Genomic DNA, 19,867 nt, shown 5'->3' with positions numbered 1-19,867 from the left:
GAAAACATGGAGAGAAGAAAAAAAGAAGGTAAAAATGAGGTGAAAACATGTTTAAAAAAGTATTTCCATCTCTCTCTCTCTCTCTCTCTATATGTATATACATATATATATATATATATATATATATATATATATATATATATTTAAAAGAAAAAAATTATATATATATATATACATATATATAGAGAGAGAGATAAATATATATAGAGATAGATGGGTGGATAGATAGATAGATAGACATACATACACACATACACACATACACACATACATACACACATACACACATACACACATACACACATACATACATACATACATACATATGTGTGTATTGTTGGAGTTGCAAACATGGGTGCACTTGACAAACTCAGTGCGGCTATTCCCCATTGAAAGATTGTTGCACCCAGGACCCTTAGCACTGGGATATGCTACTCAATACCACTGGCATGGCCAGGTGTAAACAACATCTGACCTTTGTTGTGTATGTAACCATGGAGATTGTGATGTCGCCTAGGCCCACCAAAGAACAGCCTTGTCAGAAGCAGCACTGCCATGAGCAGAAGTAGCAGCACCATAGGTTGTCAAATAAGTTGGATTTAACCAAGACAAGTGAGTCCAATAGGATGCAGGTATGTCCTCTATCCTTACAGCTTCCCGTGGCTGTTGGTTTTATACCGTTTGGGGACAGCCAAGGAGGCGTCAGCAGGCAACACAGGTAAGTGTGTGCTTGTATGTGTGTGTGTGTGTGTGTGTGTGTGTGTGTGTGTGTGTGTGTGTGTGTGTTTCCTATGCAGATCCTAAACCCAGTATCAAATGCAAGTAGGAGGAGTAAGAAGGGTTCCTGCCAAAGCCAGGTTATGGATTGCATTTAAAAATGGTCCATCAGAGTGAAATGGACTCCCATCTTCCTGCTTAGCAATAATGATATGGGTTTAGGATCTGCTGTGTGTACTGGTGGGTGACTGCCACCCAGCCAGAGTGTGTATGGGAGGCTGCCAGCCAGCCTCCCTTCCTACAAGTAATGATGGTGCATGTGAAGGGGACAGCGTTGGTTCCTCCCCTTTCACAGTTATCACTTCTCATCCTTCCTTTTGGCTGGTATCAAATGTGGTGTCTGTTTATATCAGTTTAATATCTGATATGTCCCCTATCTGATAGCATATATTAAATGCACCACCAGGTTTCAGTGTTGGAAAGAAAGATTATCTGTTTATTTGCTGCAGCTGCTTGCTGGCTAGTCCAGTGGGCTCCTACTGCAGGCAATAGACAATAGGTGGTGCCTATGTGCCTAGGTGGATAGGACATCAGCTATGAGGCATTTGTTTGTACAAACTGCTGCTCACAACTAATGTTGTAATATAGTGTCTCCATCTGCTGGTGGTATTGAATAAGCAATAGTGCAATGATAGGGTCTGAAAAAGAAGAAAAATAAGAAGCAGCAGCATAGGAAAGAAGGAAAACATGGAGAGAAGAAAAAAATGAGGTGAAAACATGTTTAAAAAAGTATTTCCATCTCTCTCTCTCTATGTATATACATATATATATATATATATATATATATATATATATATATATTTAAAAGAAAAAAAAATTATATATATATATATATATATATATATATATATATACATATAGAGAGAGAGAGATAAATATATATAGAGATAGATGGGTGGATAGATGGATAGATAGATAGATAGATAGATAGACATACATACACACATACACACATACACACATACATACATACATACATATGTGTGTATTGTTGGAGTTGCAAACATGGGTGCACTTGACAAACTCAGTGCGGCTATTCCCCATTGAAAGATTGTTGCACCCAGGACCCTTAGCACTGGGATATGCTACTCAATACCACTGGCATGGCCAGGTGTAAACAACATCTGACCCTTGTTGTGTATGTAACCATGGAGATTGTGATGTCGCCTAGGCCCACCAAAGAACAGCCTTGTCAGAAGCAGCACTGCCATGAGCAGAAGTAGCAGCACCATAGGTTGTCAAATAAGTTGGATTTAACCAAGACAAGTGAGTCCAATAGGATGCAGGTATGTCCTCTATCCTTACAGCTTCCCGTGGCTGTTGGTTTTATACCGTTTGGGGACAGCCAAGGAGGCGTCAGCAGGCAACACAGGTAAGTGTGTGCTTGTATATATGTGTGTGTGTTTGTGTGTGTGTTTCCTATGCAGATCCTAAACCCAGTATCAAATGCAAGTAGGAGGAGTAAGAAGGGTTCCTGCCAAAGCCAGGTTATGGATTGCATTTAAAAATGGTCCATCAGAGTGAAATGGACTCCCATCTTCCTGCTTAGCAATAATGATATGGGTTTAGGGTCTGCTGTGTGTACTGGTGGGTGACTGCCACCCAGCCAGAGTGTGTATGGGAGGCTGCCAGCCAGCCTCCCTTCCTACAAGTAATGATGGTGCATGTGAAGGGGACAGCGTTGGTTCCTCCCCTTTCACAGTTATCACTTCTCATCCTTCCTTTTGGCTGGTATCAAATGTGGTGTCTGTTTATATCAGTTTAATATCTGATATGTCCCCTATCTGATAGCATATATTAAATGCACCACCAGGTTTCAGTGTTGGAAAGAAAGATTATCTGTTTATTTGCTGCAGCTGCTTGCTGGCTAGTCCAGTGGGCCCCTACTGCAGGCAATAGACAATAGGTGGTGCCTATGTGCCTAGGTGGATAGGACATCAGCTATGAGGCATTTGTTTGTACAAACTGCTGCTCACAACTAATGTTGTAATATAGTGTCTCCATCTGCTGGTGGTATTGAATAAGCAATAGTGCAATGATAGGGTCTGAAAAAGAAGAAAAATAAGAAGCAGCAGCATAGGAAAGAAGGAAAACATGGAGAGAAGAAAAAAAGAAGGTAAAAATGAGGTGAAAACATGTTTAAAAAAGTATTTCCATCTCTCTCTCTCTCTATATGTATATACATATATATATATATATATATATATATATATATATATATATTTAAAAGAAAAAAAAATTATATATATATATATATATATATATATATATATATATACATATATAGAGAGAGCGATAAATATATATAGAGATAGATGGGTGGATAGATAGATAGATAGATAGATAGACATACATACACACATACACACATACACACATACACACATACACACATACATACATACATACATACATATGTGTGTATTGTTGGAGTTGCAAACATGGGTGCACTTGACAAACTCAGTGCGGCTATTCCCCATTGAAAGATTGTTGCACCCAGGACCCTTAGCACTGGGATATGCTACTCAATACCACTGGCATGGCCAGGTGTAAACAACATCTGACCTTTGTTGTGTATGTAACCATGGAGATTGTGATGTCGCCTAGGCCCACCAAAGAACAGCCTTGTCAGAAGCAGCACTGCCATGAGCAGAAGTAGCAGCACCATAGGTTGTCAAATAAGTTGGATTTAACCAAGACAAGTGAGTCCAATAGGATGCAGGTATGTCCTCTATCCTTACAGCTTCCCGTGGCTGTTGGTTTTATACCATTTGGGGACAGCCAAGGAGGCGTCAGCAGGCAACACAGGTAAGTGTGTGCTTGTATGTGTGTGTGTGTGTGTGTGTGTTTCCTATGCAGATCCTAAACCCAGTGTCAAATGCAAGTAGGAGGAGTAAGAAGGGTTCCTGCCAAAGCCAGGTTATGGATTGCATTTAAAAATGGTCCATCAGAGTGAAATGGACTCCCATCTTCCTGCTTAGCAATAATGATATGGGTTTAGGGTCTGCTGTGTGTACTGGTGGGTGACTGCCACCCAGCCAGAGTGTGTATGGGAGGCTGCCAGCCAGCCTCCCTTCCTACAAGTAATGATGGTGCATGTGAAGGGGACAGCGTTGGTTCCTCCCCTTTCACAGTTATCACTTCTCATCCTTCCTTTTGGCTGGTATCAAATGTGGTGTCTGTTTATATCAGTTTAATATCTGATATGTCCCCTATCTGATAGCATATATTAAATGCACCACCAGGTTTCAGTGTTGGAAAGAAAGATTATCTGTTTATTTGCTGCAGCTGTTTGCTGGCTAGTCCAGTGGGCCCCTACTGCAGGCAATAGACAATAGGTGGTGCCTAGGTGGATAGGACATCAGCTATGAGGCATTTGTTTGTACAAACTGCTGCTCACAACTAATGTTGTAATATAGTGTCTCCATCTGCTGGTGGTATTGAATAAGCAATAGTGCAATGATAGGGTCTGAAAAAGAAGAAAAATAAGAAGCAGCAGCATAGGAAAGAAGGAAAACATGGAGAGAAGAAAAAAAGAAGGTAAAAATGAGGTGAAAACATGTTTAAAAAAGTATTTCCATCTCTCTCTCTCTCTATATGTATATACATATATATATATATATATATATATTTAAAAGAAAAAAAAATTATATATATATATATATATATATATATACATATAGAGAGAGAGAGATAAATATATATAGAGATAGATGGGTGGGTGGATAGATGGATAGATGGATAGATAGATAGATAGATAGATAGATAGATAGATAGATAGATAGATAGAGTTGCAAACATGGGTGCACTTGACAAACTCAGTGCGGCTATTCCCCATTGAAAGATTGTTGCACCCAGGACCCTTAGCACTGGGATATGCTACTCAATACCACTGGCATGGCCAGGTGTAAACAACATCTGACCTTTGTTGTGTATGTAACCATGGAGATTGTGATGTCGCCTAGGCCCACCAAAGAACAGCCTTGTCAGAAGCAGCACTGCCATGAGCAGAAGTAGCAGCACCATAGGTTGTCAAATAAGTTGGATTTAACCAAGACAAGTGAGTCCAATAGGATGCAGGTATGTCCTCTATCCTTACAGCTTCCCGTGGCTGTTGGTTTTATACCGTTTGGGGACAGCCAAGGAGGCGTCAGCAGGCAACACAGGTAAGTGTGTGCTTGTATGTGTATGTGTGTGTGTGTGTGTGTGTGTGTGTGTTTCCTATGCAGATCCTAAACCCAGTATCAAATGCAAGTAGGAGGAGTAAGAAGGGTTCCTGCCAAAGCCAGGTTATGGATTGCATTTAAAAATGGTCCATCAGAGTGAAATGGACTCCCATCTTCCTGCTTAGCAATAATGATATGGGTTTAGGGTCTGCTGTGTGTACTGATGGGTGACTGCCACCCAGCCAGAGTGTGTATGGGAGGCTGCCAGCCAGCCTCCCTTCCTACAAGTAATGATGGTGCATGTGAAGGGGACAGCGTTGGTTCCTCCCCTTTCACAGTTATCACTTCTCATCCTTCCTTTTGGCTGGTATCAAATGTGGTGTCTGTTTATATCAGTTTAATATCTGATATGTCTCCTATCTGATAGCATATATTAAATGCACCACCAGGTTTCAGTGTTGGAAAGAAAGATTATCTGTTTATTTGCTGCAGCTGCTTGCTGGCTAGTCCAGTGGGCCCCTACTGCAGGCAATAGACAATAGGTGGTGCCTATGTGCCTAGGTGGATAGGACATCAGCTATGAGGCATTTGTTTGTACAAACTGCTGCTCACAACTAATGTTGTAATATAGTGTCTCCATCTGCTGGTGGTATTGAATAAGCATAGTGCAATGATAGGGTCTGAAAAAGAAGAAAAATAAGAAGCAGCAGCATAGGAAAGAAGGAAAACATGGAGAGAAGAAAAAAAGAAGGTAAAAATGAGGTGAAAACATGTTTAAAAAAGTATTTCCATCTCTCTCTCTCTCTCTATATGTATATACATATATATATATATATATATATATATATATATATATATTTAAAAGAAAAAAAAATATATATATATATATATATATATATATATATATACATATAGAGAGAGAGAGATAAATATATATAAAGATAGATGGGTGGATAGATAGATAGATAGACATACATACACACATACACACATACACACATACACACATACATACATACATACATATGTGTGTATTGTTGGAGTTGCAAACATGGGTGCACTTGACAAACTCAGTGCGGCTATTCCCCATTGAAAGATTGTTGCACCCAGGACCCTTAGCACTGGGATATGCTACTCAATACCACTGGCATGGCCAGGTGTAAACAACATCTGACCTTTGTTGTGTATGTAACCATGGAGATTGTGATGTCGCCTAGGCCCACCAAAGAACAGCCTTGTCAGAAGCAGCACTGCCATGAGCAGAAGTAGCAGCACCATAGGTTGTCAAATAAGTTGGATTTAACCAAGACAAGTGAGTCCAATAGGATGCAGGTATGTCCTCTATCCTTACAGCTTCCCGTGGCTGTTGGTTTTATACCATTTGGGGACAGCCAAGGAGGCGTCAGCAGGCAACACAGGTAAGTGTGTGCTTGTATGTGTGTGTGTGTGTGTGTGTGTGTGTGTGTGTGTGTTTCCTATGCAGATCCTAAACCCAGTATCAAATGCAAGTAGGAGGAGTAAGAAGGGTTCCTGCCAAAGCCAGGTTATGGATTGCATTTAAAAATGGTCCATCAGAGTGAAATGGACTCCCATCTTCCTGCTTAGCAATAATGATATGGGTTTAGGGTCTGCTGTGTGTACTGGTGGGTGACTGCCACCCAGCCAGAGTGTGTATGGGAGGCTGCCAGCCAGCCTCCCTTCCTACAAGTAATGATGGTGCATGTGAAGGGGACAGCGTTGGTTCCTCCCCTTTCACAGTTATCACTTCTCATCCTTCCTTTTGGCTGGTATCAAATGTGGTGTCTGTTTATATCAGTTTAATATCTGATATGTCCCCTATCTGATAGCATATATTAAATGCACCACCAGGTTTCAGTGTTGGAAAGAAAGATTATCTGTTTATTTGCTGCAGCTGCTTGCTGGCTAGTCCAGTGGGCCCCTACTGCAGGCAATAGACAATAGGTGGTGCCTATGTGCCTAGGTGGATAGGACATCAGCTATGAGGCATTTGTTTGTACAAACTGCTGCTCACAACTAATGTTGTAATATAGTGTCTCCATCTGCTGGTGGTATTGAATAAGCAATAGTGCAATGATAGGGTCTGAAAAAGAAGAAAAATAAGAAGCAGCAGCATAGGAAAGAAGGAAAACATGGAGAGAAGAAAAAAAGAAGGTAAAAATGAGGTGAAAACATGTTTAAAAAAGTATTTCCATCTCTCTCTCTCTATGTATATACATATATATATATATATATATATATATATATATATATATATATTTAAAAGAATTTTTTTTTATATATATATATATATATATATATACATATAGAGAGAGAGAGATAAATATATATAGAGATAGATGGGTGGATAGATGGATAGATGGATAGATAGATAGATAGATAGATAGATAGATAGATAGACATACATACATACATACACACATACACACATACACACATACACACATACACACATACATACATACATACATATGTGTGTATTGTTGGAGTTGCAAACATGGGTGCACTTGACAAACTCAGTGCGGCTATTCCCCATTGAAAGATTGTTGCACCCAGGACCCTTAGCACTGGGATATGCTACTCAATACCACTGGCATGGCCAGGTGTAAACAACATCTGACCTTTGTTGTGTATGTAACCATGGAGATTGTGATGTCGCCTAGGCCCACCAAAGAACAGCCTTGTCAGAAGCAGCACTGCCATGAGCAGAAGTAGCAGCACCATAGGTTGTCAAATAAGTTGGATTTAACCAAGACAAGTGAGTCCAATAGGATGCAGGTATGTCCTCTATCCTTACAGCTTCCCGTGGCTGTTGGTTTTATACCATTTGGGGACAGCCAAGGAGGCGTCAGCAGGCAACACAGGTAAGTGTGTGCTTGTATGTGTGTGTGTGTGTGTGTGTGTGTGTGTGTGTTTCCTATGCAGATCCTAAACCCAGTATCAAATGCAAGTAGGAGGAGTAAGAAGGGTTCCTGCCAAAGCCAGGTTATGGATTGCATTTAAAAATGGTCCATCAGAGTGAAATGGACTCCCATCTTCCTGCTTAGCAATAATGATATGGGTTTAGGGTCTGCTGTGTGTACTGGTGGGTGACTGCCACCCAGCCAGAGTGTGTATGGGAGGCTGCCAGCCAGCCTCCCTTCCTACAAGTAATGATGGTGCATGTGAAGGGGACAGCGTTGGTTCCTCCCCTTTCACAGTTATCACTTCTCATCCTTCCTTTTGGCTGGTATCAAATGTGGTGTCTGTTTATATCAGTTTAATATCTGATATGTCCCCTATCTGATAGCATATATTAAATGCACCACCAGGTTTCAGTGTTGGAAAGAAAGATTATCTGTTTATTTGCTGCAGCTGCTTGCTGGCTAGTCCAGTGGGCCCCTACTGCAGGCAATAGACAATAGGTGGTGCCTATGTGCATAGGTGGATAGGACATCAGCTATGAGGCATTTGTTTGTACAAACTGCTGCTCACAACTAATGTTGTAATATAGTGTCTCCATCTGCTGGTGGTATTGAATAAGCAATAGTGCAATGATAGGGTCTGAAAAAGAAGAAAAATAAGAAGCAGCAGCATAGGAAAGAAGGAAAACATGGAGAGAAGAAAAAAAGAAGGTAAAAATGAGGTGAAAACATGTTTAAAAAAGTATTTCCATCTCTCTCTCTCTCTCTATATGTATATACATATATATATATATATATATATATATATATATTTAAAAGAAAAAAAATTATATATATATATACATATATATATATACATATAGAGAGAGAGAGAGATAAATATATATAGAGATAGATGGGTGGATAGATAGATAGATAGATAGATAGATAGACATACATACACACATACACACATACACACATACATACATACATACATATGTGTGTATTGTTGGAGTTGCAAACATGGGTGCACTTGACAAACTCAGTGCGGCTATTCCCCATTGAAAGATTGTTGCACCCAGGACCCTTAGCACTGGGATATGCTACTCAATACCACTGGCATGGCCAGGTGTAAACAACATCTGACCTTTGTTGTGTATGTAACCATGGAGATTGTGATGTCGCCTAGGCCCACCAAAGAACAGCCTTGTCAGAAGCAGCACTGCCATGAGCAGAAGTAGCAGCACCATAGGTTGTCAAATAAGTTGGATTTAACCAAGACAAGTGAGTCCAATAGGATGCAGGTATGTCCTCTATCCTTACAGCTTCCCGTGGCTGTTGGTTTTATACCATTTGGGGACAGCCAAGGAGGCGTCAGCAGGCAACACAGGTAAGTGTGTGCTTGTATGTGTGTGTGTGTGTGTGTGTGTGTGTGTTTCCTATGCAGATCCTAAACCCAGTATCAAATGCAAGTAGGAGGAGTAAGAAGGGTTCCTGCCAAAGCCAGGTTATGGATTGCATTTAAAAATGGTCCATCAGAGTGAAATGGACTCCCATCTTCCTGCTTAGCAATAATGATATGGGTTTAGGGTCTGCTGTGTGTACTGGTGGGTGACTGCCACCCAGCCAGAGTGTGTATGGGAGGCTGCCAGCCAGCCTCCCTTCCTACAAGTAATGATGGTGCATGTGAAGGGGACAGCGTTGGTTCCTCCCCTTTCACAGTTATCACTTCTCATCCTTCCTTTTGGCTGGTATCAAATGTGGTGTCTGTTTATATCAGTTTAATATCTGATATGTCCCCTATCTGATAGCATATATTAAATGCACCACCAGGTTTCAGTGTTGGAAAGAAAGATTATCTGTTTATTTGCTGCAGCTGCTTGCTGGCTAGTCCAGTGGGCCCCTACTGCAGGCAATAGACAATAGGTGGTGCCTATGTGCATAGGTGGATAGGACATCAGCTATGAGGCATTTGTTTGTACAAACTGCTGCTCACAACTAATGTTGTAATATAGTGTCTCCATCTGCTGGTGGTATTGAATAAGCAATAGTGCAATGATAGGGTCTGAAAAAGAAGAAAAATAAGAAGCAGCAGCATAGGAAAGAAGGAAAACATGGAGAGAAGAAAAAAAGAAGGTAAAAATGAGGTGAAAACATGTTTAAAAAAGTATTTCCATCTCTCTCTCTCTCTCTATATGTATATACATATATATATATATATATATATATATATTTAAAAGAAAAAAAAATTATATATATATATACATATATATATATACATATAGAGAGAGAGAGAGATAAATATATATAGAGATAGATGGGTGGATAGATAGATAGATAGATAGATAGATAGATAGATAGATAGACATACATACACACATACACACATACACACATACACACATACATACATACATACATATGTGTGTATTGTTGGAGTTGCAAACATGGGTGCACTTGACAAACTCAGTGCGGCTATTCCCCATTGAAAGATTGTTGCACCCAGGACCCTTAGCACTGGGATATGCTACTCAATACCACTGGCATGGCCAGGTGTAAACAACATCTGACCTTTGTTGTGTATGTAACCATGGAGATTGTGATGTCGCCTAGGCCCACCAAAGAACAGCCTTGTCAGAAGCAGCACTGCCATGAGCAGAAGTAGCAGCACCATAGGTTGTCAAATAAGTTGGATTTAACCAAGACAAGTGAGTCCAATAGGATGCAGGTATGTCCTCTATCCTTACAGCTTCCCGTGGCTGTTGGTTTTATACCGTTTGGGGACAGCCAAGGAGGCGTCAGCAGGCAACACAGGTAAGTGTGTGCTTGTATGTGTGTGTGTGTGTGTGTGTGTGTGTGTGTGTGTGTTTCCTATGCAGATCCTAAACCCAGTATCAAATGCAAGTAGGAGGAGTAAGAAGGGTTCCTGCCAAAGCCAGGTTATGGATTGCATTTAAAAATGGTCCATCAGAGTGAAATGGACTCCCATCTTCCTGCTTAGCAATAATGATATGGGTTTAGGGTCTGCTGTGTGTACTGGTGGGTGACTGCCACCCAGCCAGAGTGTGTATGGGAGGCTGCCAGCCAGCCTCCCTTCCTACAAGTAATGATGGTGCATGTGAAGGGGACAGCGTTGGTTCCTCCCCTTTCACAGTTATCACTTCTCATCCTTCTTTTTGGCTGGTATCAAATGTGGTGTCTGTTTATATCAGTTTAATATCTGATATGTCCCCTATCTGATAGCATATATTAAATGCACCACCAGGTTTCAGTGTTGGAAAGAAAGATTATCTGTTTATTTGCTGCAGCTGCTTGCTGGCTAGTCCAGTGGGCCCCTACTGCAGGCAATAGACAATAGGTGGTGCCTATGTGCCTAGGTGGATAGGACATCAGCTATGAGGCATTTGTTTGTACAAACTGCTGCTCACAACTAATGTTGTAATATAGTGTCTCCATCTGCTGGTGGTATTGAATAAGCAATAGTGCAATGATAGGGTCTGAAAAAGAAGAAAAATAAGAAGCAGCAGCATATGAAAAAAGGAGGAAAGAAGGAAAACATGGAGAGAAGAAAAAAAAGAAGGTAAAAATGAGGTGAAAACATGTTTAAAAAAGTATTTCCATCTCTCTCTCTATATATGTATATATATATATATATATATTTAAAAGAAAAAAAAATTATATATATACATATATACATATAGAGAGAGAGAGATAAATATATATAGAGATAGATGGGTGGATAGATAGATAGATAGAGAGATACACATACACACATACACACATACACACATACATACATACATAGATATGTGTGTATTGTTGGAGTTTCAAACATGGGTGCACTTGACAAACTCAGTGCGGCTATTCCCCATTGAAAGATTGTTGCACCCAGGACCCTTAGCACTGTGATATGCTACTCAATACCACTGGCATGGCCAGGTGTAAACAACATCTGACCTTTGTTGTGTATGTAACCATGGAGATTGTGATGTCGCCTAGGCTCACCAAAGAACAGCTTTGTCAGAAGCAGCACTGCCATGAGCAGAAGTAGCAGCACCATAGGTTGTCAAATAAGTTGGATTTAACCAAGACAAGTGAGTCCAATAGGATGCAGGTATGTCCTCTATCCTTACAGCTTCCCATGGCTGTTGGTTTTATACCGTTTGGGGACAGCCAAGGAGGCGTCAGCAGGCAACACAGGTAAGTGTGTGCTTGTGTGTGTGTGTGTGTGTGTGTGTGTGTTTCCTATGCAGATCCTAAACCCAGTATCAAATGCAAGTAGGAGGAGTAAGAAGGGTTCCTGCCAAAGCCAGGTTATGGATTGCATTTAAAAATGGTCCATCAGAGTGAAATGGACTCCCATCTTCCTGCTTAGCAATAATGATATGGGTTTAGGGTCTGCTGTGTGTACTGGTGGGTGACTGCCACCCAGCCAGAGTGTGTATGGGAGGCTGCCAGCCAGCCTCCCTTCCTACAAGTAGTGATGGTGCATGTGAAGGGGACAGCGTTGGTTCCTCCCCTTTCACAGTTATCACTTATCATCCTTCCTTTTGGCTGGTATCAAATGTGGTGTCTGTTTATATCAGTTTAATATCTGATATGTCCCCTATCTGATAGCATATATTAAATGTACCACCAGGTTTCAGTGTTGGAAAGAAAGATTATCTGTTTATTTGCTGCAGCTGCTTGCTGTCTAGTCCAGTGGGTCCCTACTGCAGGCAATAGACAATAGGTAGTGCCTATGTGCCTAGGTGGATAGGACATCAGCTATGAGGCATTTGTTTGTACAAACTGCTGCTCACAACTAATGTTGTAATATAGTGTCTCCATCTGCTGGTGGTATTGAATAAGCAATAGTGCAATGATAGGGTCTGAAAAAGAAGAAAAATAAGAAGCAGCAGCATAGGAAAGAAGGAAAACATGGAGAGAAGAAAAAAAGAAGGTAAAAATGAGGTGAAAATATGTTTAAAAATGTATTTCCATCTCTCTCTCTCTCTATATGTATATATATATATATATATATATATATATATATATATATATATATATATTTAAAAGAAAAAAAATTTATATATATATATATATATACATATAGAGAGAGAGAGATAAATATATATATAGAGATAGATGGGTGGATAGATAGATAGATAGATAGACATACATACACACATACACACATACATACATACATACATATGTGTGTATTGTTGGAGTTGCAAACATGGGTGCACTTGACAAACTCAGTGCGGCTATTCCCCATTGAAAGATTGTTGCACCCAGGACCCTTAGCACTGGGATATGCTACTCAATACCACTGGCATGGCCAGGTGTAAACAACATCTGACCTTTGTTGTGTATGTAACCATGGAGATTGTGATGTCGCCTAGGCCCACCAAAGAACAGCCTTGTCAGAAGCAGCACTGCCATGAGCAGAAGTAGCAGCACCATAGGTTGTCAAATAAGTTGGATTTAACCAAGACAAGTGAGTCCAATAGGATGCAGGTATGTCCTCTATCCTTACAGCTTCCCGTGGCTGTTGGTTTTATACCGTTTGGGGACAGCCAAGGAGGCGTCAGCAGGCAACACAGGTAAGTGTGTGCTTGTATGTGTGTGTGTGTGTGTGTGTGTGTGTGTGTGTGTGTGTTTCCTATGCAGATCCTAAACCCAGTATCAAATGCAAGTAGGAGGAGTAAGAAGGGTTCCTGCCAAAGCCAGGTTATGGATTGCATTTAAAAATGGTCCATCAGAGTGAAATGGACTCCCATCTTCCTGCTTAGCAATAATGATATGGGTTTAGGGTCTGCTGTGTGTACTGGTGGGTGACTGCCACCCAGCCAGAGTGTGTATGGGAGGCTGCCAGCCAGCCTCCCTTCCTACAAGTAATGATGGTGCATGTGAAGGGGACAGCGTTGGTTCCTCCCCTTTCACAGTTATCACTTCTCATCCTTCCTTTTGGCTGGTATCAAATGTGGTGTCTGTTTATATCAGTTTAATATCTGATATGTCCCCTATCTGATAGCATATATTAAATGCACCACCAGGTTTCAGTGTTGGAAAGAAAGATTATCTGTTTATTTGCTGCAGCTGCTTGCTGTCTAGTCCAGTGGGTCCCTACTGCAGGCAATAGACAATAGGTAGTGCCTATGTGCCTAGGTGGATAGGACATCAGCTATGAGGCATTTGTTTGTACAAACTGCTGCTCACAACTAATGTTGTAATATAGTGTCTCCATCTGCTGGTGGTATTGAATAAGCAATAGTGCAATGATAGGGTCTGAAAAAGAAGAAAAATAATAAGCAGCAGCATAGGAAAGAAGGAAAACATGGAGAGAAGAAAAAAAGAAGGTAAAAATGAGGTGAAAACATGTTTAAAAAAGTATTTCCATCTCTCTCTCTCTCTATATGTATATACATATATATATATATATATATATATATATATATTTAAAAGAAAAAAAAATTATATATATATATATACATATAGAGAGAGAGAGAGAGAGAGAGATAAATATATATAGAGATAGATGGGTGGATAGATAGATAGATAGATAGACATACATACACACATACATACATACATATGTGTGTATTGTTGGAGTTGCAAACATGGGTGCACTTGACAAACTCAGTGCGGCTATTCCCCATTGAAAGATTGTTGCACCCAGGACCCTTAGCACTGGGATATGCTACTCAATACCACTGGCATGGCCAGGTGTAAACAACATCTGACCTTTGTTGTGTATGTAACCATGGAGATTGTGATGTCGCCTAGGCCCACCAAAGAACAGCCTTGTCAGAAGCAGCACTGCCATGAGCATAAGTAGCAGCACCATAGGTTGTCAAATAAGTTGGATTTAACCAAGACAAGTGAGTCCAATAGGATGCAGGTATGTCCTCTATCCTTACAGCTTCCCGTGGCTGTTGGTTTTATACCGTTTGGGGACAGCCAAGGAGGCGTCAGCAGGCAACACAGGTAAGTGTGTGCTTGTGTGTGTGTGTGTGTGTTTCCTATGCAGATCCTAAACCCAGTATCAAATGCAAGTAGGAGGAGTAAGAAGGGTTCCTGCCAAAGCCAGGTTATGGATTGCATTTAAAAATGGTCCATCAGAGTGAAATGGACTCCCATCTTCCTGCTTAGCAGTAATGATATGGGTTTAGGGTCTGCTGTGTGTACTGGTGGGTGACTGCCACCCAGCCAGAGTGTGTATGGGAGGCTGCCAGCCAGCCTCCCTTCCTACAAGTAGTGATGGTGCATTTGAAGGGGACAGCGTTGGTTCCTCCCCTTTCACAGTTATCACTTATCATCCTTCCTTTTGGCTGGTATCAAATGTGGTGTCTGTTTATATCAGTTTAATATCTGATATGTCCCCTATCTGGTAGCATATATTAAGTGCACCACCAGGTTTCAGTGTTGGAAAGAAAGATTACCTGTTTATTTGCTGCTGCAGCTGCTTGCTGGCTAGTCCAGTAGGTCCCTACTGCAGGCAAAAGACATTAGGTGGTGCCTATGTGCCTAGGTGGATAGGACATCAGCTATGAGGCATTTGTTTGTACAAACTGCTGCTCACAACTAATGTTGTAATATAGTGTCTCCATCTGCTGGTGGTATTGAATAAGTAATAGTGCAATGATAGGGTCTGAAAAAGAAGAAAAATAAGAAGAAGCAGCATATGAAAAAAGGAGGAAAGAAGGAAAACATGGAGAGAAGAAAAAAAAGAAGGTAAAAATGAGGTGAAAACATGTTTAAGAAAGTATTTCCATCTCTCTCTCTCTCTATATATGTATATATATATATATATATATATATATATATATATATATTTAAAAGAAAAAAAAATTATATATATAAATATATACATATAGAGAGAGAGAGATAAATATATATAGAGATAGATGGGCGGATAGATAGATAGATAGATAGAGAGATACACATACACACATACACACATACACACATACACACATACATACATACATAGATATGTGTGTATTGTTGGAGTTGCAAACATGGGTGCACTTGACAAACTCAGTGCGGCTATTCCCCATTGAAAGATTGTTGCACCCAGGACCCTTAGCACTGTGATCTGCTACTCAATACCACTGGCATGGCCAGGTGTAAACAACATCTGACCTTTGTTGTGTATGTAACCATGGAGATTGTGATGTCGCCTAGGCTCACCAAAGAACAGCCTTGTCAGAAGCAGCACTGCCATGAGCAGAAGTAGCAGCACCATAGGTTGTCAAATAAGTTGGATTTAACCAAGACAAGTGAGTCCAATAGGATGCAGGTATGTTCTCTATCCTTACAGCTTCCCATGGCTGTTGGTTTTATACCGTTTGGGGACAGCCAAGGAGGCGTCAGCAGGCAACACAGGTAAGTGTGTGCTTGTGTGTGTGTGTGTGTGTTTCCTATGCAGATCCTAAACCCAGTATCAAATGCAAGTAGGAGGAGTAAGAAGGGTTCCTGCCAAAGCCAGGTTATGGATTGCATTTAAAAATGGTCCATCAGAGTGAAATGGACTCCCATCTTCCTGCTTAGCAATAATGATATGGGTTTAGGGTCTGCTGTGTGTACTGGTGGGTGACTGCCACCCAGCCAGAGTGTGTATGGGAGGCTGCCAGCCAGCCTCCCTTCCTACAAGTAGTGATGGTGCATGTGAAGGGGACAGCGTTGGTTCCTCCCCTTTCACGGTTATCACTTCTCATCCTTCCTTTTGGCTGGTATCAAATGTGGTGTCTGTTTATATCAGTTTAATATCTGATATGTCCCCTATCTGATAGCAGATATTAAGTGCACCACCAGGTTTCAGTGTTGGAAAGAAAGGTTATCTGTTTATTTGCTGCAGCTGCTTGCTGGCTAGTTCAGTGGGCCCCTACTGCAGGCAAAAGACAATAGGTGGTGCCTATGTGCCTAGGTGGATAGGACATCAGCTATGAGGCATTTGTTTGTACAAACTGCTGCTCACAACTAATGTTGTAATATAGTGTCTCCATCTGCTGGTGGTATTGAATAAGCAATAGTGCAATGATAGGGTTTGAAAAAGAAGAAAAATAAGAAGCAGCAGCATAGGAAAGAAGGAAAACATGGAGAGAAGAAATAAAGAAGGTAAAAATGAGGTGAAAACATGTTTAAAAAAGTATTTCCATCTCTCTCTCTCTCTATATGTATATACATATATATATATATATATATATATATATATATTTAAAAGAAAAAAAAATTATATATATATATATATATATATATATATACATATAGAGAGAGAGAGAGATAAATATATATAGAGATAGTTGGGTGGATAGATAGATAGATAGATAGATACACATAGATAGATACACATACATACATACATACATACATACATACATACATACATACGTGTGTATTGTTGGAGTTGCAAACATGGGTGCACTTGACAAACTCAGTGCGACTATTCCCCATTGAAAGATTGTTGCACCCAGGACCCTTAGCACTGGGATATGCTACTCAATACCACTGGCATGGCCAGGTGTAAACAACATCTGACCTTTGTTGTGTATGTAACCATGGAGATTGTGATGTCGCCTAGGCCCACCAAAGAACAGCCTTGTCAGAAGCAGCACTGCCATGAGCAGAAGTAGCAGCACCATAGGTTGTCAAATAAGTTGGATTTAACCAAGACAAGTGAGTCCAATAGGATGCAGGTATGTCCTCTATCCTTACAGCTTCCCGTGGCTGTTGGTTTTATACCGTTTGGGGACAGCCAAGGAGGCGTCAGCAGGCAACACAGGTAAGTGTGTGCTTGTATGTGTGTGTGTGTGTGTGTGTGTGTGTGTGTGTGTGTTTCCTATGCAGATCCTAAACCCAGTATCAAATGCAAGTAGGAGGAGTAAGAAGGGTTCCTGCCAAAGCCAGGTTATGGATTGCATTTAAAAATGGTCCATCAGAGTGAAATGGACTCCCATCTTCCTGCTTAGCAATAATGATATGGGTTTAGGGTCTGCTGTGTGTACTGGTGGGTGACTGCCACCCAGCCAGAGTGTGTATGGGAGGCTGCCAGCCAGCCTCCCTTCCTACAAGTAATGATGGTGCATGTGAAGGGGACAGCGTTGGTTCCTCCTCTTTCACAGTTATCACTTCTCATCCTTCCTTTTGGCTGGTATCAAATGTGGTGTCTGTTTATATCAGTTTAATATCTGATATGTCCCCTATCTGATAGCATATATTAAATGCACCACCAGGTTTCAGTGTTGGAAAGAAAGATTATCTGTTTATTTGCTGCAGCTGCTTGCTGGCTAGTCCAGTGGGTCCCTACTGCAGGCAATAGACAATAGGTAGTGCCTATGTGCCTAGGTGGATAGGACATCAGCTATGAGGCATTTGATTGTACAAACTGCTGCTCACAACTAATGTTGTAATATAGTGTCTCCATCTGCTGGTGGTATTGAATAAGCAATAGTGCAATGATAGGGTCTGAAAAAGAAGAAGCAGCAGCATAGGAAAGAAGGAAAACATGGAGAGAAGAAAAAAAAAGGTAAAAATGAGGTGAAAACATGTTAAAAAAAAGTATTTCCATCTCTCTCTCTCTCTATATGTATATACATATATATATATATATATATATATATATATATTTAAAAGAAAAGAAAATTATATATATATATATATATATATATATATACATATAGAGAGAGAGAGATAAATATATATAGAGATAGATGGGTGGATAGATAGATAGATAGATAGATAGATAGATAGATAGACATACAGACATACATACACACATACACACATACACACATACATACATATGTGTGTATTGTTGGAGTTGCAAACATGGGTGCACTTGACAAACTCAGTGCGGCTATTCCCCATTGAAAGATTGTTGCACCCAGGACCCTTAGCACTGGGATATGCTACTCAATACCACTGGCATGGCCAGGTGTAAACAACATCTGACCTTTGTTGTGTATGTAACCATGGAGATTGTGATGTCGCCTAGACCCACCAAAGAACAGCCTTGTCAGAAGCAGCACTGCCATGAGCAGAAGTAGCAGCACCATAGGTTGTCAAATAAGTTGGATTTAACCAAGACAAGTGAGTCCAATAGGATGCAGGTATGTCCTCTATCCTTACAGCTTCCCGTGGCTGTTGGTTTTATACCGTTTGGGGACAGCCAAGGAGGCGTCAGCAGGCAACACAGGTAAGTGTGTGCTTGTGTGTGTGTGTGTGTGTGTTTCCTATGCAGATCCTAAACCCAGTATCAAATGCAAGTAGGAGGAGTAAGAAGGGTTCCTGCCAAAGCCAGGTTATGGATTGCATTTAAAAATGGTCCATCAGAGTGAAATGGACTCCCATCTTCCTGCTTAGCAATAATGATATGGGTTTAGGGTCTGCTGTGTGTACTGGTGGGTGACTGCCACCCAGCCAGAGTGTGTATGGGAGGCTGCCAGCCAGCCTCCCTTCCTACAAGTAGTGATGGTGCATGTGAAGGGGACAGCGTTGGTTCCTCCCCTTTCACAGTTATCACTTATCATCCTTCCTTTTGGCTGGTATCAAATGTGGTGTCTGTTTATATCAGTTTAATATCTGATATGTCCCCTATCTGGTAGCATATATTAAGTGCACCACCAGGTTTCAGTGTTGGAAAGAAAGATTACCTGTTTATTTGCTGTTGCAGCTGCTTGCTGGCTAGTCCAGTGGGTCCCTACTGCAGGCAAAAGACAATAGGTGGTGCCTATGTGCCTAGGTGGATAGGACATCAGCTATGAGGCATTTGTTTGTACAAACTGCTGCTCACAACTAATGTTGTAATATAGTGTCTCCATCTGCTGGTGGTATTGAATAAGCAATAGTGCAATGATAGGGTCTGAAAAAGAAGAAAAATAAGAAGCAGCAGCATATGAAAAAAGGAGGAAAGAAGGAAAACATGGAGAGAAGAAAAAAAAGAAGGTAAAAATGAGGTGAAAACATGTTTAAAAAAGTATTTCCATCTCTCTCTCTCTATATATGTATATATATATATTTAAAAGAAAAAAAAAA

General features: G+C 40.7%; 2 pseudogenes; both read left to right on the top strand.

The window, feature by feature from the left end:
• The first annotated feature begins 15,138 nt into the window (after nucleotides 1-15,138).
• Nucleotides 15,139-15,246, top strand: LOC130351603 (U2 spliceosomal RNA; annotated as a pseudogene).
• A 4,104-nt stretch (nucleotides 15,247-19,350) lies between these two features.
• On the top strand, nucleotides 19,351-19,458 carry LOC130351602 (U2 spliceosomal RNA; annotated as a pseudogene).
• The last annotated feature ends 409 nt before the right edge of the window (nucleotides 19,459-19,867 follow it).

This window comes from Hyla sarda, unplaced genomic scaffold (genome assembly GCF_029499605.1).
Source record: "Hyla sarda isolate aHylSar1 unplaced genomic scaffold, aHylSar1.hap1 scaffold_989, whole genome shotgun sequence".
NCBI lineage: Eukaryota > Metazoa > Chordata > Amphibia > Anura > Hylidae > Hyla > Hyla sarda.
This window is presented reverse-complemented; position numbering and strand designations above follow the sequence as displayed.